The 25,205-nt window shown below is 42.6% G+C and overlaps 1 long non-coding RNA gene across 2 annotated transcripts; it reads left to right on the top strand.

Moving 5' to 3' along the window:
* Positions 1-4,754: 4,754 nt before the first annotated feature.
* On the top strand, positions 4,755-23,291 carry LOC107977412. 2 transcript variants are annotated; one of them, XR_004769019.1, is made up of 4 exons: positions 4,755-5,102; positions 9,824-9,917; positions 18,316-18,510; positions 23,182-23,291. It is a non-coding gene; the product is annotated as an uncharacterized LOC107977412 (long non-coding RNA). The 2 variants fall into 2 exon arrangements; XR_004769018.1 differs by lacking the exons at positions 18,316-18,510; positions 23,182-23,291 and adding an exon at positions 12,247-12,678.
* The last annotated feature ends 1,914 nt before the right edge of the window (positions 23,292-25,205 follow it).

Consider the following 25,205-nt stretch of genomic DNA (forward strand, 5'->3'; position numbering starts at 1 on the left):
CTAAAACATCTCTCTCTAACTCTGCTGCATAATGGCTAAGCTTGCAATGCTAACCTCCTCCTCTTGACACCATGAATACTGGTTTTGACTGAGCAGAGAAAGGCCTCTAAAAAGGAAAAGTACTCTTTCAGAATATTGTGAGGGATGGGTTAAGGCTGCACCTCTCTCTGTGTCATGGCTGACAATTTTAAGGTATTGATCACAAAGTAGTTTCTTCTCAGGCATTTCCTTCCATGCCCTAGTCACTCCTTATTCCTGTTTATGTGTAAAATGCAGAACACTGATCACTACTGTTGAAAAACAAACAAACAAACATACAAACAAAACCACTGTGTACTGTGAATAACAAATGCTGAAGCCTCTCTCTGCCTTGCTGGAATGAATGAAGTTCTACTTACGCAAACACGGGGCAGAGTTCTTTCTAGCTACTCCTACTCCCTACCAGCCTCAAACCAAGGTTCCCTTGTTTGGGCTATGCTCTTCCACCCTACCTTCCACCCCCCATCTGCCTTGTGCCTTTTGTGCCTTGACTCTGAAGAGACAAGTCTCCCCACAGTCCCCTACTGCGCACGCGCGCGCGCACACACACACACACACACACACACACACACACACACACACACACCACTATGCTCATCATTGTGCCCCCAGCACTGCCTTGAGTGTCGCTTCCTGGTTCCACACTCTGAGCAGTTGAAGCCACCCATATGGTAATTGGTGGTGGGGAGCTCTGCTTTGCCCAGGCTTTCATTGTCTCCTTTTGCCACTCCATTTTTAGCTCACTTATGACTCACACGGGGATGTACACCAAGAAAAATATCAGTTGGGGCTCAGACTGTGTCTTTCAGAGTCAGCCCTCCAGATGTTTCCAGCAATCCAGGAGTTTTGGTCGTATAACTGAATTCCTGTCCACTTAGGTGAATCCTTAACTAGTCCTCACAATGTGGCCTCATTCAGACACAAACTGGCTTATACTAGTTAAGAAAAAGATTACTACCTGGGTGTCATGGCATATGCCTATAACCTAGGCACTGAAAATAGCAAGTGGAGGCTACAGGATAAGGGATCAGGAGTTCAAAGCGATCCTTAACTACCTGGTGTGTTTAAAGCCAGTCTGTGTTATGGGGAGATCATATCTCAAAAACAAACAAAGGAATGAACAGACAAGAAAAAAAAAAGGAAAGAAAATAAAGGTCTCATGACTCATAACACACTGACTGTGGAACTTTGGAATTGTCTCGGATGCAAATGCACCTTCCTTCCCTCCTTCCTTCCTTCCTTCCTTCCTTCCTTCCTTCCTTCCTTCCTTCCCTCCCTCCCTCCTTCCTTCCTCCTTTCCTTCCTTCCTTCCTTTCTTCCTTTATTTCTTTCTTAATAGCAGCCCTATGAGGCTTTGCAAGCTAGTGTCAAACTTCTGGCCTCTGACCTCTTCTGACCTCTTGAAGATTCTTCTGGCCTCATGCAAGCAAAATATATACACACATTTTTAAAAGATATAATTTGTATTCTTCAATGCACATTATGATTATTTGATTTAAAGATGATACAACATATGAACATACCAGAATGTCACATGGCATCCTATAACTATGTACACCTGTATGATGAAGCATTGTTCTAATTATTCTTTATCAATAAAAATTCAGAAGTCAGATATTGGGGTAAGAGCTTGAAAGATCAGAGAAGCCACCAGTCATCCCTACCTGCTCTGTCCCTTCCTCCAGACAGTGAGCCAGATCCCTTTCTGCCCACCTTACTACTTCCTGTCCTATCTATCCTCAGTCTTCCAAAACCTCTGTGTAGTTAATTTTGGTCAGCTAGTGGCTAACTCTGCCCTCTGACTCCAAGCAAGCTTTATTTATCAGAACACAATCAAAATATCACACAACAGTTTATCTTATGTGTAAATTAAACAATAAAATCTACAGACAAAAGTAAACACCATAGTGACCAGAAAGTGATACCATAATACAAATGTTGATGAATGCAATCAATAGGGACATTAGATGCTTAGGCAAACTACTTTCACAAACAAGAAACAAATGATTAAAAAGTAAATGTGCAGGCTATAAAAATAAAGGGTATTAATAAACCAGAACACTTTCTGTCCAAAATGCAGAGTTGTCATTTTTTAAAATTTTTTCCTAAAGAATGCCTTGTTTGGACACCACTGGGCAACTGGACTTGTTCTGACTGTGTGTGTGTGTGTGTGTGTGTGTGTGTGTGTGTGTGTCCAAATCTTCGCTCTTTTCATGGCCACAGTTTGCCTCCCAGAGCCTGCAGCTGCAGGCTGCTGTCTGTGGTTGGGCTGGTCGGTGAGCTGGCTCTAGCTATGCTTCAGAATTTCCGTTGGCCACTAACGGCCAAGCTCCTTCAGTGTGTCCTCAGCTGCTTTGGCCCCAGACAGGCTCTGTGCTCAGCAAAGGCCTCTCGGTGATTTCTTTTTTGCTAACAGTTTTAATAGTGTGATTTTTTCCCCTTCAAAAACTAATTCCATGATGTTTGGCCGTTGGAAACATCAGACTGGCTCTGTAGAGAAGACATTTCCCCAAAGTAAATCCAGTCCGGTGAGGAGACTATAAACATGCACTACCATGTTGCTCAGCCACACAAGAGTTCTAGGAGCATAAGCGTTTTCTTTAATCCCAGGAAGATTTGAATTTATTTTAAATGCATGGCATACAAACTCAATAAATTATCAGACACCGGTAAGAAAACAAGAGGAAAAAGCAGCACATTTGCTGAATGAAAGTATTGTCAGAGAACCCTTGAGTTTTAAAAATCTATTGCTTTTGGTGTGTGTGTGTGTGTGTGTGTGTGTGTGTGTGTGTGTGTGTGTGTGTGTGTATGCGTGGGCATTTCTGTGTACAGAGACCACAGGTCAATGCAGGGTCTTCCTCTACTGCTTTCTAAACTGTTTTTTGAGACAGGGTCTTTCCCTGAATATGTGCTCTGCCCTTGGCTACACTGACTGCCCAGTAAGCTCAGAGCATGACTTGTCTCTCCCCTCCACCCCACTGCTAGCACTGGATTACAGGCACATTAAATACTCCCTGACCCCCTTTTTTATTCTTATGTGGCTGCTGGGGATCTGAACCTGGGGCCTTGTGCTTGGATAGCAAGCATTTTACCTACTGAGCCATCTCCCTAGCACTGCCAGTGATTTAAAAGAAAAAATTCTATTAGCATATGTCATTTGTATGACATCATTGTGACATTTCCATCCAAGAACTGCAATCATATCCACTCGTCTTTTAACATTTTTTGCCTCCCTCCATGCCCCTATAAGCACCTCTGCCAACAAACATACATCCTTCTAGTCCCATTTATTTTTTAGAAAATTGATACTGTGTATGATAGAAATCATGTGGCGTTTGTTTCTCTGGATCTGCTTTGTTTCACTTAAGATAAGGCTCTTCAGCTCCATCTCTATTCCTGCAAATGCCATGACTTCATTCTTGTGTGCAGCTGAATAATACCCTGCTGTGTCTATATGCCACCTTCTCTCTTTTAAAAATGTTTATTACTCTTAGCAGTGGTAGTATTAATAGTATATCTGTGGTTTGTGGGGGGGGGTGTGAGTGCATACACACCCATTCATGTGTGCAAGCACACATACATGTACACCATGTGCATGCCATAGCCTGCATGTGGGGATCAGGGGACAACTTTTGGGAGTCTGTTCTCATCTTCCACCATCAGAGCATCAGACTCACACAGCAAGCCACCTCCCAAGCCCTAAGGCACATTTTCTATTCCCACTCATCCACAGATGGCGTCAGGATGACTCTGTAACCTAGTTATGTGACTAGTGCAGCAATGAACACCAGTACAATTCCACGTTTTCTAGGCCCCTTCCCACTCATTTTCAGAGCAATAGCATCATAATAGATACCCAAACTAACATCATTTTCCCCCTCATGTCAGGTGGGAACCCGTTTCCTCCATAAGGAGAGCCATTATCATAAGTCACAAGGAACTAGCTTGACCTGAACTGATGGGTGCCTCAGGACCTTAGGGACATGCTGTCAGTTGCCCTAGACCCGATGAGAACAGTGTGGGGCTGTTAATTTGCTTATAAACAGAATAAAACCATAATTTCCCTTCCCTGTTCTCAAGCATAGTGTGAGCAGCCCCACCCCACCGCCCGCTGTGCCTTAACAACTGTAGAGAACAAAGTGGAACCAAAGCCATGCTGACCACAGAATGGTGTGATATTAGATCATGTGGGAAAATTTTTACTCTGCAAAGGGCTGCTGAGGTGCCTGCATCCTGACTCCCTGAGGAATTCTGGAGCCCACAGTAGAAGTCCTCACAGATATTAGATGATACTTTACATCAGTTTGCCTTCCTGTCACCAACTAGGACATGGAGTCCCTCACAAAGGCTGATTACCCCTCCATCAAAACATCTGCAGCAGATGTAGAGCATTGAGGGTGAAGGTGGTACGAAGACCAAATTCTGAGGGCCATTGTGATTTTTCTCATACATTCCTTCAATGGTTCTGAGAGTTGAAGTTACTTTATCACCATGTCACAGATGAGAAAACAATGCCTCAAGGACTAACTTGCCTCTTCGATGGAAATCAGAGGTGGAGAGACTTCAAATCTATTGTAGAGCAGTGGTTCTCAGCCTTCCTAATGCTTTGACCCTTTAACACAGCTCCTCGTGTTGTGCTGACCCCCCAACCATAAAATCATCTTCATTGCTACTTCATAGCTGTCATTTTGCTACTGTTATGAATCTTAGTGTAAATATCTGCTATGCAGGATATATGATGTGCAACCCCCGTGAAAGGGTCATTCAACCCCCAAAGGCATCACGACCCACAGGTTGAAAACTGCTACTCTAGCGATTCCACTAGGATGACTGTTTCAAAGGGCTAGCTGACCTTGGGGTTGGGAGACACTAAATATTACAGAGTTATATTACAGAAAAGGTACTGCATTTGCTGCAATGCTTTGGTCTGCCTTCATTATAGTTCATCGTGCAGGCCTGAGGCCCCTCTGTGAGTTCAGCTGGACAAAGTAGCTGCGGTGCCCCATGGGAGTAAGCATGACTGAGCAGATCTTTATTTCTCAAGATCAGATGTCATTTGAAGAGTAAGTAACACCTCAAGCCAAAGTATGGATGGCACCCTATTAATTTATTAGGACCCACCAGATAGGAAATCGGAAGCAATCATCTTTGCTTCTAATTTCTTCTAAATGTTTATTCTTTCTCAAGGCAAAAGACATTGTACAACTTTGTGCTAATTTACTCCAAACTCAGCAGATTCTAAAGTGACTTGACATCTTTTTATAGTCCTCTGGGGAGGTAATGAAACCATTACACTCATCTAATGTTGGTCTTTGTTGTAAAGTTTTGTAAACAAGGCCCTGCTCCAAAAGAGCTATGTTCTTTTGATATTCTTCACATATTTCTTTTCCAAGGGCGTTCCAAATAGGTTGGCTACTAATATTTATGCTAATGAGATGGCCTGGAAATAGCACCATTGTGGTTCTAGGCAATATAGTCAATTTCATTGTATGTTTGAGCCCCACTTTTGCTGAAATAGTAAATCTCATAAGAGCCTTGGGTGGCAAATATATGGGGAAGTGTTTTTTTTTTAAATATAATTAACTTATTTGAATGTACCCACTAGCTATCTTAACATTGTAATTCTAACTTAGTCTTGGGCTACCTTAAGTACACAAGTTAATTTCAAGCTGTTAGAGGGGCTTTCGTGACCTCAGAGGACTAATAAACTAAAAGAAACCACAGCCTCTCCAGTTTGAAAAAAACATGACCATGACAGTATGATTAAATCCTCCCTCTGTATCTCTGTAATTTGGTTACAAATAAGCCTGAATTTGCAATGCCTAGAATAACTACTCATACTGTACTAACAAATGATTTCATGGAATCAAATTCTTCCTTATTATTTCTAAAGGCACAATGGTGTTTTGTTGTTTCTTGAACAATTCATTTTGAGCTATTCAACACCTATTGAGTTCATAGATTTTATTTACATTGCCTTTGGGAGTGGACAAGTTGTTTTCTAAGACAGGGCTATGCATATGTTCAAAGTAGCAAATACAATTAGACTAAGTGCACGAGAATGTTTGTTACCTCTTACCAAAGTGCTTTGGAAGAGAATAGGGCCTTGCAGATTGTCTGTATTCTCAATTTATCCAACTGTGCCTTCCTAGTAGAATCTAATTTGCTTGTCTACCATCTGCAGTTCCTGAAGCTAACTCTGGGACCAAAATGTTAAATCTCACTAAAACTGAGTTTATGTGTTACCCACTGACAGTTACACTGTGAGACTAACCTCAATAGAGGACTGGCCACCACACAACCAGGCATTCTGAGCAGAAAGAGCGTGTGACATGAGTGAGCTGATCTGCAACCATGCAATGTGTCATGAAGGTTACAGAATCCTCTAGGGACTGCTGGCAGCATTGTACTTGTTTTGAGCATATGGAGAGAGACATTCTATTACTCTTAGGTTCATGACAGTCAGACTCTCACTTCTTTAAATCCTTCAGATCAAGGGAACCCTGGGAAATTCTGTGGTTTCAGTTGGTGCATCCATCTTATTTCCTTCTCTTATGTTAGTGCTATAATAGTTTAGACTTCAAGTACTGTGTGGAATAGTCCTGAACTTAGTGGAACTGCTTTGAGATTTTCTCTGTTTTAACATAATGTTGACTATAGTTTGTTGTATATAGCCTTTTGGATTGAGATATGATCCTTCTCTTCCTAATCTCTTTGGAGTTTTACCATGAAGAGATATTGAATTTTGTCCAAGACCTGTTCCATATCTACTTAGATGATGCAATGGTTTCTATGCTTGAGTCCATTCAAGTAACTTTGCCATCTTTACCGATTTTCATATGTTGAACCGTTCCCACAGTTTTGGAACAAAGCTAACTGAATCATAGTTAATGGTCCTTTTGATACAGTCTTGAATTTAATTTTAATGTGCTATAGTAAGACTTTTTGTGTCTATGTTCATTGAGGATACAGTCTGTAACTTTCTTGGTTATCTGTCTGATTTTTGATATCACGGTAATACTAGCTCCATAAAAAAAGTTTGGTAATGTTTCTTCATTTCTACTTTGTGGAATGATGCTAAAGGGATCAGCATCACATCTCTAAAGCTCTTGTAGAATTCTGCAGCAAATTCATCTGCATATGATGTTCTTAGTTAAAAGATTTTTTTACAGGCCAGGTGATGGTTCAGTCCCAGCACTCAGGAGGCAGAGGCAGGAGGATCTCTGTGAGTTCTAGACCAGCCTAGTCTACAGAATGAGTTCCAACAGGCTCAAAAGCTACACAGAGAAACCCAGTCTCGAAAAACAAAAATAAAAAGTTATTATTATTTTTCTTGAAATTTAATTGTTTGTTGTAGATCTGGGAACTGAACCTGAATTCAGTAGAGCAGCCAGTGCTCTTTACCATCTCTCTAGCCCCGCCTACCCTGTTCTTAACTAATTCCTTTCATGAAAGACCCCTGAAGAGGTACTTTCGTAGAAGGAGACCCGCACCCAGGAATCAGCGAGACCACGGACTTGGATGCAAAAGCAAGAGGCTTTATTGGAGATACGGGTACCCGGGCGACTTAGCTTCTGTGAGGCCAAGTGCGCCGAGCCAAGGGAAAGGGGTCCTTATATAGGAAAAAGGCGCAAGCTAGAAGCAGGGATTCTATTGGATAATTCTAATGAGGCATTGTACAGAGCTATTCCCATTGGTCAATGTAAATGAGGCGCTACTCAGGGTTATTCAAATGAGGTGAAATACAGAGTCATTCAAATGAGGCAAAACACAGAATCATTTCTATTGGATGGTTCAAATGAGACACAGAGCCATTCCAGATCAGCATATTCTCAAGGTCTGGTGTTTGGTACAACAGACTCAATTCCCCCCCTCCGCGTCCAGATGGCTGACCTTGGGGGTGGAGACCTTGGGACGGAGTATTTCTCATCAGGTGGGGGTGTGGGGGCGGGGCCCCGGGCAGGCCTAACTGGTGCTCTCGCCCTCGGGCCAACGCACCTGGTGCTCGCCCTTGGGCCGGCCCACCTGGTGCTCGTTGCCCGGCCCCAGCCCCGAGGCGCGGTGCCAGGCGGGGCGGGCCGGGGGCGCGAGCCCTGCCAGGGTGAAGGCTTGGGAGGCCCCGGCAGCTCCGCAGCCCCCCCCGTGTCCTTGGCCTTGGAGGAGGCTCCCCGCTCGCAGCTCCTGGACAAGCAGCACCATCGCTGCTCTCCCACTCAATTTCCCCTTCCAGGCGCCGCCCGCACTGCATTCTCCAGCCCTGGCCGAACCCTGGCCCTGCTCAGTCCCCACCGCGCTGCTCTCAGTCATCTGCTCCTCCCGCCTGCTCCAGAGAGAACACCCAGCACCGGCACAGGCAGGGAAGACAGAGGGGCAGGGTCTTTCACAGACAGTGTTTTGTTTTCCTTCATTTCATTTTTAGAGTAACTGTTGAAAGATATGTAGAACTGTTGAAGGAGAGTACTTGGTACTTGAGGTGAGATTTTAGGAAAAAATCCAGTCAGGATATCTCCTTTCTGTTACCCACTGTTGTGGAGTTTCCTTGTGCATTCGTTGCTCAGAATGGATGCTTTGAATTTGTCAGCACATTATAATGGACATTTGCTCTTAAAATTAGGTGGTTTTTTTTTTCTCCCACTACAATGTCAAATTTTGTTTTAGCTATTTATTCGTTACTGTAAAACTAATTCCCTTCAAGGGGGTAGCATAATGAAGGTTCACACAACTGCAAAGAAGGAAACCCAGTCAGCCCCATAATTCTTCCTCTCTGAAAGGAGAATGAGAGATCATTAATATGACCCCTACATTCTAAATAAAATGTATTCTTTAGAATATATTAATTTGTCCATTTTAGGAGAATGGCTTAGTCACAGTGTTTTAACTACTTAAAATGATAACCACTGGTCTGCCAGTTTGTTATCTGCACTTAAATGCTGAACTGAACTACAGTTGTTCATTGTAGTCTCTCCTGTAATGAAATTCATTAATGATGGCATATTTAGAGCTTACATGGAAAAGGTCAACTTCTTTTGTATATTGTCCTCTTTTAATTAAGTTGAGGGTCCTTGAAAGCAATTTAAGCCCGAAAGTCTTGATGGATTTATCATTTTCCTCTTAGAGTAAACTAAATGCCATTTGTATGTAAAGGATCAAGCTTCTTCAACTCCAGCGCGATCTTTGAAAGTCGTACATTTGACAGGTTCTTGGAGAAGCATGTTTTGCAGCTTAATTGCATGAGGATGAACAAGATTAGGAAACAAAATGCAAGGGTTCTGGCAAGAAGGGAAGATTGGCCCTCTTGCTCATTTGCTGAGTTACTTCCCCTCCTCTGTATTCAATACCAATGGGTCACCAAGACAACAGGAGGCAGGATGCACTGGGTGGAGTTGCATTTGCAACTGGGAACCACTGTGTTTAGGCTTTTGAAAGTCATAACAGGGATGATGCTAACATTTATATATAAAGTTCTGTTTGATTATTTGGACTACCATTTGTGCGCAAAAGTGAACATTTGATGGTTCTTGCTGAATATGTTATTTTACAGACTCTCTATAAATTTGAAAGGAACAAAATGTCTTGCACTTCATTTTCACATGCAGCAGACAGTCCACAGAGTGAATTTAATAAACTTCCCAAACATGTGGCGGTAAGGCTGTGCTGAAATGACTTGTTCAAGGTCAATGGGAGATGAAGGAATTTCGGGTGTCAAAATATCCTATGCTAATTATCACTTGGTTATTCTCTTCATTTGCATTTTCGTTGACAGTGTGTTTTTTTTCCTCTAAAGTAGAAGAAAGTGATTCTGAAAACCTTTTTCCAAATAAAACAAGCTTGTGAGAATTTTGCTGCCAACAAATCTATTCCACTATTCTTGATTTCAGGTAAGATAAATTGCTAGCGGTTCAATTCTAAATGTACCTATTGCCACTGTTGAGTCTCACACAGACTACCAGTGACAATCAGCTCACACGATTCTCCTCTCAACTCTTCCATAGTTTGGGGATGGAAGGGAAAACGAGGCAGCAATGAAATGATGGGGAAGCCTTATAGAATCCTTCCTGCTATGCTCCTGGAAGAATTGCAAGGCCCAAATTGGTTTCAGTTCTTTCCAAAATCAACAGCGTTTCATAACCTTGTACCCACTGAGTATGCTTTTTCTGAGGAAAGACTCATTCATTACTCATGGTGACTCTGAATGTTTTCCAGAGGCTCTTCTACTGTCTCCATTGATTTAACCTTGTGGGTAGAAATTTTCATCCAGGGATGTTGATGAGCCCAGTAAGCAACTGCACCCCTGTACAACACGTGTGTGTGTGTGTGTGTGTGTGTGTGTGTGTGTGTGTGTGTGTGTGAGAGAGAGAGAGAGAGAGAGAGAGAGAGAGAGAGAGAGAACATGTTCATGTATATGTATATGCACACATAGTTGAGGCCACTTTATATTTTGAGACATGGTTTCTCACTGAACCTGGAACTCATCCTGTCTCTACTTCCCCTGTACTGAAATCAGAGGTACATGCTGATAAACCTGCTCTCTCTCTTTCTGTGTGTGTGTGGTGTGTGTGCGTGCGCTGGGGATTCCATTCCTCATTTTTATGTGGCAAGCACTTTACTGACAGTTCCATTTCCCCAACCCCACTATAAGGATTCTTAAAAGATCCTAAATCTTACTTAGCAAGGCCCTTTAGATCTTCACCATGACTTGAAAATTGGGGGAAACCACAGAAAGGTAATTGACACCAGCAAGTCTTTAAGACATTCAGATAATACAGATTCCATACAGAGGACCAACAACTAGACTTTCAATAACTTCTCATCAAAATCAGTAGAGGCCAGAGCATAACAAAATAAGTATTTCCATATCATAAGATGAAGATTTGGAAACAAACCTCTGTGGGAATCTGTAAGGGCACTTCTAGAGAAATTAGAGAACTAGAATTGGTGGCACAATTCCATAAGCTAGGCACTGAATTTTTTTTAAAAAAATCAGTGTTTGTATCTGTTTCTTGACTACAGGCGCAGTGTTACCAAGAGCCATCTTCTCTGCCATGATAGACCATTTCCTTTCTTAAACCTTGAACTCAAATAGACCCTTCCTAAGTTGCTGCGGTTGGGTGTTTTGACAAAACAGAAAGAAAAATAGCTGATAGGGAGTTCTCTCCTTTTGTTCCAACTATGTACATGTACATTTCCCAGACCCTCATATTTTAATAGTCATAATATAGTTTTATTTAGCTCAATCATCAATGTTTACATATTGTAAGTCTGTTTGGTTTTTTAGTGTCTATGACTTGAATTTGCCTTTTAAAGGGTTTTAAGATCTTCCTGCCCCGTGCTTGGAAGTTCTTAAAGCTATGCCTTTGTAGGAGTCTATTTCATGCATTGTTCTGAGAATTTTGTGAGCTATTCAATCTGGAAGCTCACAGACTTTTTCTTAAATCATTATTTTTTCCTCATTAATTTTCTTTATTCTCTTTTTCTGCTATTCCATGTAGATATTGACTTTCCTAGATTGCTTAATACAGTGTTGTTTTGTTTTGTTTTTTGAGACAGGACTGGCCTTGATGTCACAGAGACCTGCCTGCCTTTGCTTCCTCATAAAAATACAATGGTCTATAATATAGTGTACAATTTAATATGTTTTTATATAATAGCAAACATAAATACATAGTTATAGTTATATTCTATATAACCATTGGTTCTGTTTTTTCTATTGCCTTTTTGCTGTTTCCTAGGAGTTAGATTCAACACACCCTTCCAAGCTTTCTGTTGAGAGTTTCAATTCTGCCATGTTTTTAATCTCTGAGACTTTTATGTTTCCTGAATGTGGCTTTTGAAGTAACATTCCAACCTTGTTTCTGGGATTTCATATCATTGTTCATCTCTTTAAGGACATTAATAATAACTTTATTTTGAAGTTTTCTCTCCAAATATAATTTATTTTTCCTCCAAACTGTTTCATTTATTTATTTTCTCTGTTTGTAGTTTGCCTAGTTGATCTCTATCTTGCATGTTAGAGTCCTCCCTTGTCTGTCTTGGGTGTCTGATCATGTCTATTTGTGGAGAATTTAAAAAGTTGATGGGAGGTTCTGAGTAAATGTCAGGGCAGTGATCGGGCTGAGTCAAGTGCTTAGGAAACCTAGGTATCAGGATGGTTATTTTTTATTTATGGACCCATCACAGTCCTCAGAGATGGTTTTTCTATCTTTCCAGTTCTTTTACCAGGAAGGAAAGATTCTGGATGAAACCCCTCTGAAAGCTGAGTGAGCAGCATCATCTCCTTCCACTGGATCCTGTGGTGGACACATGTGTAACTCAGTCTGTACCATCTAGCCCAGTGGATTTTATCTTACTTTCTCTGGAAAGTAAATATCATTCTTTTGCTAGGATTGAGATACATCACCAGGAGCAAGAGGTGAGGAAGGCGTCTAGGGAAACAATTTTTCTCCTGGGTCCTGATCCTCCCTGTTTCAAGCCATGCTCTTCACTCCCATGTACAGCTCTGTCTGATGCTGCCACTGTCTGCATTCTTAATGATCCTTCAACAAAAAGCAAGACAGCTTTAAGTTTGACTTTCTTCAACTTGCTTGATACTTTTTCTTGGTCACGTTTTTTGGGGGCTTCCAAGGGTTTTATTTTTGTCTCCTTTATTATCCATGTATTTATGGGTTCATAAATTACAAAATAATTATTCATCAAAAACTTTTAGTTTTGTTTTATTTTTTGACACAAGGTTTCTCTATGTAATAGCCCTGTCTTTCCTGGAACTTGTTTTGTAGACCATTCTGGCCTGAAATTCACAGAGATCTGCCTGCTTCTGCCTCCCAAGTTCTGGGGCCAAGGACATGTGCTACCTTCTGGCCAAGAGCTTTAATGTAGAAGTCAAATCTCACAGACCTCACCCTTAGGGAAGACACTTCCAAAGACTAAGAGAACTGACTTCTAATGGGTCTTGGATGAAAGAGTCACTGAAGGATGTGTTTCCAAGATTTTAGGAAAAAAGGGTCCTTGAAGGAAGGAATATAACAACAAAATACCAGTAGGTACAGGAGCCTGGTGAAGCCAGTGTGAATAGCGCCTCTAGGGGAGCTCTCCCCTTCAGTGCAAACAGCACCTCTAGTGGAGGTCTCCCCTTCAGTGTGAATAGCGCCTCTAGGGGAGCTCTCCCCTTCAGTGCGAACAGCACCTCTAGTGGAGGTCTCCCCTTCAGTGTGAACACACCTCTGTGGAGCTCTCCCCTTCAGTGTGAACACACCTCTAGTAGAGCTCTCCCCTTCAGTGTGAACACACCTCTAGTGGAGTTCTTCCCTTCAGTGTGAACACACCTCTAGTGGAGCTCTCTCCTTCAGTGTGAACACACCTCTAGTGGAGCTCTCCCCTTCAGTGTGAACACACCTCTAGTGGAGCTCTCCCCTTCAGTGTGAACACACCTCTAGTGGAGCTCTCCCCTTCAGTGTGAACACACCTCTAGTGCACTCTCCCCTTCAGTGTGAGCACACCTCCAGTGGAGTTCTCACCTTCAGTGTGAACACACCTCTGTGGAGCTCTCCCCTTCAGTGTGAGCACACCTCTAGTGGAGCTCTCCACTTCAGTGTGAACACACCTCTAGTGGAGCTCTCCCCTTCAGTGTGAACACACCTCTAGTGGAGCTCTCCCCTTCAGTGTGAACACACCTCTAGTAGAGCTCTCCCCTTCAGTGTGAACACACCTCTAGTGGAGGTCTCCCCTTCAGTGTGAACACACCTCCAGTGGAGTTCTCACCTTCAGTATGAACACACCTCTAGTGGAGCTCTCCCCTTCAGTGTGAACACACCTCTAGTGGAGCTCTCCTTCCCTTCTAGAAGATTCTGATGATGCTCGGTATGAACACATCAGAAGTGTAGAAGGCAACCCTGACAAAATGCATTGACAGAGCTAGAAGCCATTCCAGACCCATTGCCTAGCTCTTCAGTGATGCTTACAGGTAAGGAGCCAGTGTCCCTCAGGAACATCCCATCCTCTGTGAGAATCACTCTAAATCATGAAGATAAATATTCAGATATCTAATTTGAACCTGTTGTAAGTTACCAAACAAATACAACATCCACTAACAAAATAAAAAGGTTAAGTGTGTATAAAATTGTTAAGTAATTTAAATTTAATTTAAAAACACCAACTTTTGGGGTCGTGGAGGAATTTATAGGGGCTTCTAGCTGTTTAAAAGTCAAGATAGCTCACCTAGCCTCTCTGTTCTTCTCATCTGCCTGCTCTCTCTCAGAAAGCATTTTTATTGCCCATCCCTTGAACTGTAATGAAGGCTCATGATAATTCCCTTTAGCCCCTAGAAATATAATTTTATAAGATGCAGATTCATAAACGCAATTCCATTTTGCTTGAAACACTCCACATCATAAAAAAAAAAGATTTTCATTTTAATCCTAGAGCCATTTTCCTCATGGCCATTTCTAATGTCCTAGGTGTTGGTTCCTAGAATGGCATCTGCTAGATAGTTGAGACCATTCATCTTTTCTGACATAACATCAAAGCTGTAGATTATTAATTGCCCAATGTGCATACATACATGCGTTTTTAATTTCTGCGCCCCTTGTTCCAAAGGCAGAATCCCGTATGAAAGCCTATTTATGAGACAGAAAACTGTCTCATAAATTTCAAGTATAAGCCTGGTTCTGTGAAAAGCTTGCCCTGTGAGAAAGTAATAACAACTGTTTGTACAGCACTTGAGCATCATGCCAAGTGTAGTTTGAGGCACTTGGACAATACAATTCAAGCTAGCACTCACAACTGCCTTGTGAGATGGTAGCTACTGTTTTCATTTGAAATATGAAGAAAACAAGAGACCAAGTAATGTCTTCTAGGTTCACAGAAAGTAAGTGACAGGCTACGAGTTGAACCCAGTGCACCTGATTCAGAGTCCTACCTCTGAAAAAAACATAGTCCTGTTCTTTAAATAGCTTTTTATTTCTCTCCTATGAATCATGCTATCACTTAATTTTGTTGACAATGAAAACATTAAGCTGTTGTGTTTTTGTCTTAGTCACTGTTGTATTGGTGTGAAGTGACACAAGGCAACTTATTAAAGAAAGCACTTCACTGGGGGGCTTGCTTACAGTTTCAGAGGATGAAAAAGGACATCATGGTGGAAATCATGACAGCAGGCAGTAGACATGGTGCTGGAGCAATAGCTGGGTGCTCACATCTGATGCACAAGCCCGAGGCAAAGAGGATTAATTGGCAATGGTGCAGGCTTTTTGAAACCTCATAGTCAACCCCAGTGACACACCTCCTTCAACAAGGCCATACTTTTCAAACATCCTTCCCAAACAGTTCTACCAACTAAAAACCAAGCATTCAAATATATGACCCGAGGGGGGTGTCCATTTTCATTCAAATCTCCACAAATCTTAACACAAATCAGCAGAATTATATAATACTTGGTTCTAGCCCAGGAATTCTGATTTAATTGATCTGGTGAGGGTAACCTTTATAAAAATGTTCTCGTTTATTTATTATTTCTCAGTGCTGAGACTCAAACACAGGGCCTTTAAAATGCTGGGCAAACATTCTGCTGTTGAATTACACCTCCAATCACAACCTTTGCGTTAAAAAAGAATCCCCCCATTGTACAGCTAAAGTCATAATTCACTGCCCTTGATCACTGAAGTCTCTTGCAATTGTGGAGTCTAAGTTTCTACCTTATGGTGACCTTAGAAACTTGGCAAATCTGCAAGAACCAGTGTCATTCAACATTATGAAAATGATTTTGGGCTCTTTGCACTGAGAGTTGGTATTAGTGATTATATTGTGACTTAGCTACTCAGTGGTGCTGTGTCTGCAACACACATGTACCCATCATGCACACCACCACCACCCCAAGTCAAATTCCAGGGTCCTCCACTCTTTCCTTGAGCCCGAGAGGTGACATAAAACCTTAGCTCCCAAGTTTTTAAGAAGACATTCTAGGATGAAAGTGACCTTGAAGCAGCTCATGATGTCAGCACAGCAGCCATGTTGCCCCTTCCCACAATGCCAACGGGGTGTGATCTGCAAGAGAACACGGCACTGTCTACCTGCTCTCCTCCTACCTCTGACATAGTGGGCATCAACACAGGCTAAGCTGCTGAGGGCCCAGAGTACCACATGGCTTTCAGGGAAGAGATTTGTCCAGCTTTTCTAATGGCTCAGTCTTTCTCCTCAATCCAGACAGGAGTCCATGGAACTGATCTGGGACTCAGGCAGCAGGCACCAGGCTGTGTTGTAATCTGTTTCCCTCTATACACAAGCCTAGACTTCGACTGGTCAAGCTCTCCTGTATCCCTGCCTCCTTCTCCTGCCTCTCATGACTGAACTTGTAGCCTCTCCCCTCTGGTTTGTGAAATGTTCTGCTCTCACCCCTGATAAAAAGCCTTTACGACCAGTTCAGATTTTTGCTTCTCTTTGGATTGGTTCTGTGAACCCAGGGCACATCTGGGAAGCTGATTCAACTCAAAGCTGTCTCTTTGGAGACCAGAATCTCAGCTCAGTCCTCTTTCTACTAATCAAAGAATTGCAGCCTAGGCAAACAGCCAGATTGGGTGTACCAACAAGAATATGCCATTCCTCAGTCTTCTTCTCAGCATGCATTTACTGAGCACAGAGAGAAAGGGGGCTGGCTTGCTCTTAAAACCTCAGCTTCTGTTGTAAACAGCAGAGACATAGAAAAAGTGATTATGCTACAGCATACTGTGGTGTGACTGTTTGTGTCACCACCTATCCCCAGCTGCCCACACATACAGGAAACCCTGTCATGTTCAAATGTTAAATTCTCACCCTAAGGTAATGGTATTAGGAAGAAGAGCCTTTGGGAGATGAGTAGATTGTGGAACAGAGCCCTTCTGGATGGGATTAAAAGTCTTATAAAAGGTCTCCAGAGAGACCCTTATCCCTTATGACATTTGGGGACCAAGTGAGAGGATGACTAACTGAAGACACAAACCCTCACTGGACAGCAGCCTTCAGAGCCGTTAGAGGTAAACTTAGTCTTCTGTTTGCATAAAACATGCCTGTGATATTTTGCTACAGCAGCCTGATCACCCTTAGAAATGGCTTAGGGAGTTAGAGGCGGAAACACTTGTACTGGGTCTTGCGAAATGGACTGGAATGTTAGCTAGGTTGTTAAAAATATTGCAAACTGGGTGGCTTAACGATATATTGTCCATCAGTACTAGAAGCTGGCAGTCTGAGATGAAGGGTCAGTGGTGTTGATTCCCTGAGGGCTGTCAGGAAGGATCTGCTGCTCCCAGCTCTGGGGGTGCTGGCAGTCTTGGGCATCCCTTGGCTCATGGAACCATCACCATGGTCCTTACCTTCATCTCTATTCTCTCTGTGTGTATTTGTGGCCAAATCTCTTTTTGTGTAAAGACAACATGCATGTTGCATTGAGATGTCTACCCTGCTTCATTGCAACTACAGTGACAACACTTCCAAATAAGGTCACATTGAGTTATTGGGGGTCAAGTCTTCCGACATGTGAGTTAGATATATGAACAGGGACACAATTCAACCCATAACCCAATCACAGAAGGCTAGGAATTTGAATTCTGAGTGGAGTGGAGTGGAATGGGCAAGAACTCAGAAGGGTAGAATGCGAAAGGGCGCATGGCCGGTGTGGAAATGGTGAGTGGACAGGTAGACATGAGACAAGGAAGTAGGCTCGAAGCACTCTGCATAAATATCTCTAGGGCAGATATTTATGGCATTTGCCAGATGGAATGGTAGAAAAAAGGACTGGGAAGTGTGAGAAGGTGGCATCTGAAAGTTCGTGTTTAAGCCTGTCTGGAATTAGAGAATGGCTTAGAGGTAGAGGGCTTTGGCAGTAGCTGCTGAGTTCACTCTGTGTCCTTAGGCAAGTCGTTCAACTCATGGAGCTGAGTTTCTGCCTCTATAAGTGGACTCTGGGATTGCCTGGCCTGCTATACACTCTGTAGAAATGGTAGCATTTTCACTTAGACCTATTAGACAGGAGTTAAGATTAAACAAACAAACAAAAAATGGCTTTATTCAAGTCATGGTGAAAGACATTGTCTAGTGCCGAGCTGGAATTTGGAGTAAGTTCATGCAGCAAAGATGAGTGACAGGGATGGAGCATCTGTTAAGGTTAGTTTCCTTCAAATGTTGCCTCTAGGAGAAACACCTATTTCATGGGTCCAGGTCATGCGAATGTGGCAGCTTGGATAGTGGGCTATATAGGTTTTGTAATCAGAAGAGATTTGTAAGAAGTGACTGGCCTGGCTTTTGTCCCTGCAGTGATGATTCAGATCTGTGGCAGGCACATGATTGCCCTTGGGGGTGAGAGACAGCTGGTGCTGGGCAGTCACCAAGAGACACCACTGGCCCCAGGGCAGAACCCACAGACGACACCTCCTCCTGGAATGCAACAAAGGTCACTGGCAGGACAAACCAGGAGCCTGGAATTGTTTTCAATTCATTTTCAACCTGATGGTGAGCGGAGGCTTGTTGGGTTCATATGTTTAGAGACAGATACACAGAAAAACAAGACAGAGCCAAACACTGCAAATGAGGTCTTCTTCTTACTTCTGAAGAAAATTAAAGACACTTGTAAAAGTCACATAAAGATAATGTTTTTAATGTTACTGGTGGGGGGGGTGGGTACAGCTGGAGAGATGGCTCCGTAGTTAAGAGTATGTAAGAACAGAAGACTCAAGTTGAATTTCCAGCACCCACATCAGGCAACTCACACCTGCCTATAACTCCAGCTCCAGAGGATGTGACATGCCTCTGACCAACTCAGGCACATACACATACACAGATAAACATGCATACATGTAAATGAATAATAAGAAGAATATTTTAAAAATACAAGAAGTTACTGGTAAAAATGAAAATGTACACTGGACCAAAGTGAATGAATCAATCCTTGTAAGTCAAGGTACACATTTCTTGGGATTCTAATGTGTCAATTTTTTTCTTACTGCCATTTATTTTATTTTTATTGAAAATAATTTTATACACTATATTCTGATCATAGTTTTCCTTACCCCATCTCCTTCCAGATCCTTTCCACCTCCCTATCCATCCAACTCTATTTCTTCTTTCTCTTTCTTTAGAAAACAAACAGGCAAATAAAAACAAACCAGATTTAAAAGAAAAGAAAAGCATGAGAATATGCACAAAGAGACACATATGAACACAAAAATAAAACCCATAAAAACATAAAATTGGTAGCTTGTTCCTCTTGTGGAACTCCTAACTGCAGGAACAGGAGCTGTCTCTGACTCTTTTACTGGCTTTTGGAACCCCACTTCTCATACTCAGTTGCCTTGCCAAGCCTTAATACACGGGAAGGTGCACAGTCTTACTATAATTTGATATGCCATGTTTTATTGATACTCATGGAAGATCTGACCTTTCTGGATGGAGATGGAGAGGATTGGGGGATGGGGATGGGGAGCAGGGACTGGAAGGGGAGGATGGAGGGAGGCTGCAGCCAGGATGTAAAATAAATAAATGAATAAAAACAAAACAAAACAAAAATACAAAATTGGGAACCATAATATTCAAACAAAAACCAGTAAGGTAAAAAAACAAACAAAACCCAAAATGCCAAAGTCATGTGAGAAAAAAAAAACATCTACAAAAATATCATTGAGTTCATTTAATGTTGGCTATCTGCTGCTAGGTATGGGCCCACTCACAAGCGTGGTTTGTATGCCCAGTGAGACTCCGTTGGAGAGAACTAATTTTTCCTTTGCAAGCAGTTATCATCAGAGATAATTTTTTAGTATAGAATGGGAGCTCACGTCCACTTCCCCCTCTCAGTGCTAAGACCCCATCTGGCCTGGACCTGTGCAGGCCTTGTACATCCTGCCAGTCCCTGTAGGTCAGTATGTGTGTCAGTCTTGCTGAATCTAGAAGATACTGTTTCTTTGGTGTCATCCATCCCCTCTGGCTCTTACAATCTTTCTGCCTCCTCTTCTGCAAGGTTTCCCCTACCCCACCTCCTGAGGGAAGGAGTGTGATAAAAATACCACATTTAGGAGTGAGTATCCTAAGGTCTCTCACTTTCTGAACTTTGTCCTGTTGTGAGCTTCTGTATTAGTTCCCATCTACAGCAAGAGGATAATGCTAAATGAAACACTGATCTATGAGTATCACAGAATGTCATTAGGAGTCATTGAATTGCTGTTCTAGTAGCATAACAATAGTATTTCACCTAGACCCACTGCCTGATTACCTAGTCTTGAGATCTTGGCCACCTAACCTGTATCAGTCATAGGTTCTGTCTAACGGAGTAGGCCTTAAATTGAATCAAATAGTGGTAGTCACTCCCACAATTTTTGTGCCACAGTTATACCAGTGCATCATGCATGTGGGTCACCATTGTAGATCGAAGGGTTTGTAGCTGCCTTGGTGATTATCATTATCCTATGGTAGTGTACCAAGTACCTTCCAGTTCTGTGAATACTAGTCAGCAGAAGTGAAGACTCTAAGTAGGCCCTACCTTTGCTTCTCTGGGTTCAATGAGGCACGTAAGAGCCGTCTTCAGCAATTGGGCCTTGCCATCAGTTTCTGGAAAGCAATCAATAGCCTTGGCAATAGCCCAAGTTGTTTGGGGAATTCCATGGTAGCCCATTTTTTTCCCAACAACTTAATTATATTTAACCTGTTTCTGACACTGGAGGTTTCACTTGGTGGCAAAAGATGTTACTCTTTGAATGTATGTAGTGTATAAACTGACCACATGACTGACTCCGTGGTATGGTTGTGGGAAAGGTTTTTTGTTGTAGATACGAGGGAGAAAACAGCTAGAGGCATCTGGAAGAGTTCAGAGCAGAGAAAGAAAGCAGTAAAGTGACCATGGCCAGCAAACTGGATCTGGCTATGAGGGAAACAGGAGTAGAGCAGAGCAGAGAGAGAGGTAGGGAAAGGGGGGTGGGGGAAGAAGACAAAGGAAGTATCCAGAGAATACATAGCTAAAATAACATGGTTATAAAAAGAAATGAGAAGCTGGGAGGAGGGGAGCCCATGAGTTCTAGAAGTTTAGGATGGAGGAAAAGGTGAGAATAGCTGAGATGCTAGCATAGACTCTGAAATGTGTAACAGGTACTTGTGATGCTGAGAGAGCCTGAAGGCCAGCATGCACTTGGATATGCTAATAGGCACCACAGATAGTCATTTGCCCCTTCTTCCAGTGCTAAGGGAAACAGCTCCTTTGGTAGAAGGAACCAGTTTCACAAGTTCATAAGGACTGCTAGCTTTTGGCTAACCATCAGGATTTGGGAAAATCCAGTTTCCTTTGGACTTGACACATAGCAGAGGAGGAGCAGGGGAAAAGAAGTAAGAAAATGAGAGATGAGCCGAAACAGGAACAATGAGAGATAAAACTCTATCTTAGTTAGGGTTTCTATTGTTGTGAAGAGACACCATGACCATGGCAATTCTTATGAAGGAAAACATTTAATTGGGTGGCTTACATTTTCAGATGATTAGTCCATTATCAATCATGGTAGCATGCAGCAGTCATGGTGCTGGAGACAGAGCTGAGAGTCCTACATCTTGACTTGTAGGCAACAGGAAGTGGTCTGAGACACTGAGCATGGCTTGCGCATATATGAAACCTCAAAGCCCTCCCCTACAGTAACACACTTCCTCCAACAAGGCCATACCTATCCAACAAAGCCACACCTCCTAAAAGTGCCACTCCCTACGAGATTATGGGGGCCAATTACATTCAAACTACCAATTTCCATCCCTGACCCCTATAAGCTTGCAACAATATCATAATGCAAAATACATTTAATCCAACTTCAAAAGTCCCCAACCACTGCAAACTCCAAACACAATGTTGTGACATTTATCAGAGGAGACCTAGATACTAAGAGAAGACAAAAGATTTATCAATGTTTTCCAAAAAATACCTAACCTGAGAGAATGCAATTAAAGCACAATGACTACTGAGAGTGTGATCACTGGGACTGTTGAAAGTGCTTTCTACCCATCCAATTACAGGCCAGCTAGGAGGTAGCCCAATTGTCTCTTGTCACACAGAGAAATGTGGTTGGGGGAAGTTGAAAGACTCTCTCTGCTTCAATTTTGTCTTCTATGGAGCAGGACTGGCCACATGTGCTGCCTACATTCTCTGGCAGGGTAGGCAGTGTCAGTTCCCACTCTATTTCCATGTTCTATCTTCATGCTGAAAAATACAGCTCAGAATAAAAATTTAAACTTCTGACAGGTTTTGTTCTGCCTTATTGGAAGATCCATTCTCCTTTGATTTAAGTTATCAAACAACACCTGTAAACCAGGAACTGTTCACAAAGACCTGCGTATCAATCTTCTTTTAAATAATGGCCAGAGCAAATATCCTCCAGCTGGCCTTGGTCTTGACAGTTCACCACAGTGCCTGATACTCCCACTGTCTCCCTGGTACCAGCTTACTTCATTAACTTATGCTACTTCCATGACCTCTTGTGTGGCGGTTTGAATAAGAATGGCCCCCATAGGCTCATATATTTGAATGATCAGTCATCAAAGAGTGGCAATACCTGAGAAGGATTAGCAGGTGTGGCCTTGTTGGAGGGAGAGTGTTACGATAAATATTTCTGCCAAAAGCTGCCTGAGCCCCACCGCCACATGTGTGCTTTACGCCTGCCACCCACCCGAGTTAGGCCCAAATGAATACACAGAGAGACTTGTATTAGTTACAAAGCTGCTTGGCCAATGACTAGGATTCTCATTTGTTAGCTCAGTCCCAATTACCATACATTTATATATTTTATAGGACTTATCTTATCGGACACCTTATTGGCGTCCCTCCTTGCTGGTGAAACACATCGTGCCGCTGGAGCAGGAGCCAAGGGGAAAAGAGAGAGGGTCCTTCCTGTTTCTCTTTCGCTTAAATATGAGTCTCCTTGCTATGTCACTTCCTGCCTGGATCAGCACTTCTCTACTACATTTCCCAGAATCCTCTTTGACTCCTAATTCCGTCTAACTTGCTGTCTCATTGGCCAAACAGTATTTTATTCAATAATCAATAAGATAAACATACACAGTAGTACATTCCCTATCAGGAGTGTGTCACTGGGGGTGGGCTTTGAGGTCTCAAAAGCCCATGTCAAGCACATTGTCTCTCTTTCTTCCTGCTGGCTCCAGATCCAGATGAAGAACTCCCAGGTCCATCTCCAGCACCATGTCTGCCTGTGTGCCACCATGCTTCCCACCACGAAAATAGACTACACCTCTGAAACTGTAATCGAGCTCCAATGAAACATTTTTCCTTATAAGAGTTGCTGTGGTCATTTGTTTCTCTTCACAGCAATAGAACATTAACTAAGGCACCTTGATTATTCTGTGTGACTTTCTTCCATCTCACCAACACATTCTCTTCAAACTGCTTTCTCCTTGGCTGTTTATCTCCATGTGAGAGGCTATGTCTTGTTCACCTGGATTTCTAGCCCCAAGCATGATATCTGGTTCATAGCAGGCACTCAGGAAACTTTTGCTGAACTTGCATTCCCATGATCTTGTGTGAGAAAGAAAGGAAGAAAGAGCCACCTACAGAAGAGAACGTGGGTGCTACAGACAAGCATCTATGCTGGGGCAGCAGAGTCCGTGTGGTGCAGCTGCAAACCCTGTCTTGCTTTCTTCTTCCCCTAGGTAAACTCCTTTCAGAGCTTTTTCCAGCTATGAGAGAAGACAGCAAACAGCGACAGGAACTCCTACAAGGAGCATCCATGTTTCACCTGCCTCTCTTAAGCAGCCTGAATTTGGAAATCTCCAGACCAGAGTGATACTAGAAAAAGCACAGAACCTGATAAATAACAATGGGTTTGGCCCAAGCCCAATGGGAGGCCAATATGGTGTGTGTTCTGACACAAGAGAGCAGGTCATTTCTCCAGTGTGTGCTGCAGGAAGCCTGTGTTAAAAGAAGCAGGCCTTAGAAGGTGCTACAGTGCACAACCATCAGAGTCAGAAATCTGGGATCAAATTCTGGTGACCTATTGACTAGAAGTGTTAACTTGAACAAGTCAATGGACCACTCTTGACCTGTTTCCTTGTTTGCAAAATGAGTATAATAACATCATCCACATTACAGAGATATTGCATGAATTAAATGAGAGAAGGCATACTAGCTGGCACATTTTTATGTCTCATACACAGAGACACACAGACACACACACACACAGACACACACACACACACACACACACACACACAGAGAGAGAGAAAGAGAGAGAGAGAGAGAGAGAGAGAGAGAGAGAGAGAGAGAGAGAGAGTCATCAGAACAAATAACCAAAACTTTTGCAGTTTTAGAGCCAGAAGTTCAACATCAAGAGATCTTCAAAGCTTACTCCTCCAGGGCTCTGGAGTTGGAAATCTATTTTTCACCCCTTCCAGCTTGAAAGTTCCATACATTCCTGGAGTTACATCAATCCAATTCCTCTTCCATGTTTCTGTGATTTTCTGCACATGTCTGCCTCTCAGGCCCATCTGGTTATCCAAGGTGATCTCATCTCAGCATCCCTAACTTGATTACTTAAGCATATAGCCTCTATTTCCAAATAAGGTCACATTCATGAGCTTAATGATATATACATAACTCATTGGGGACGACCCTATTAACCTAAATCTGAGTGCTTTTTTTCAGCCAGAAATTTAGGAGGCTCCTGTGCTGGCTGGGTTTGAGTCTGTCTCTACCACCTGCTGTCACTGGACTTTGTACCTGGTTTCCCCATCCATTAAGTGAGGCTCATTGTTCTAGTCAACTTGCTGTTATTGCAATGAATACCGAAGGTAATCAACTTAAGAAGAGGAAAGTTTTCTTTAGGCTCATGGCTTTGGAGGTTTCTGCTCAAACCATGGTGGGGAACATGTGCCAGAGTAAAGCTGTTGACTTTACGGTCAAGATTCTGAAGAGAGAAGAAAAAGCTGGGGTCTCACTGTTCCTCTAAGCGCCCTTCCCTCCTCTTAATCTTTCATTATGCCCTCATAGCACTGAGTTGGGAACCCACCTTTTAACACAAGGATATAGTTGTTTGTTTTACTCTTTATTCTTTGGCTCTTCGGGGGCATGACATCCAGCTCCCAAATAAACCACACAGAGTCTTATTCTTACTTATGAATGCCCAGCCCAAGCTTAGCTTGTTTCTAGCCAGCTTTTCTTAAATTATCTTCTT

The sequence above is a fragment of the Cricetulus griseus genome, chromosome 3 (assembly GCF_003668045.3).
Source record: "Cricetulus griseus strain 17A/GY chromosome 3, alternate assembly CriGri-PICRH-1.0, whole genome shotgun sequence".
In the NCBI taxonomy this organism is placed as follows: Eukaryota; Metazoa; Chordata; class Mammalia; order Rodentia; family Cricetidae; genus Cricetulus; species Cricetulus griseus.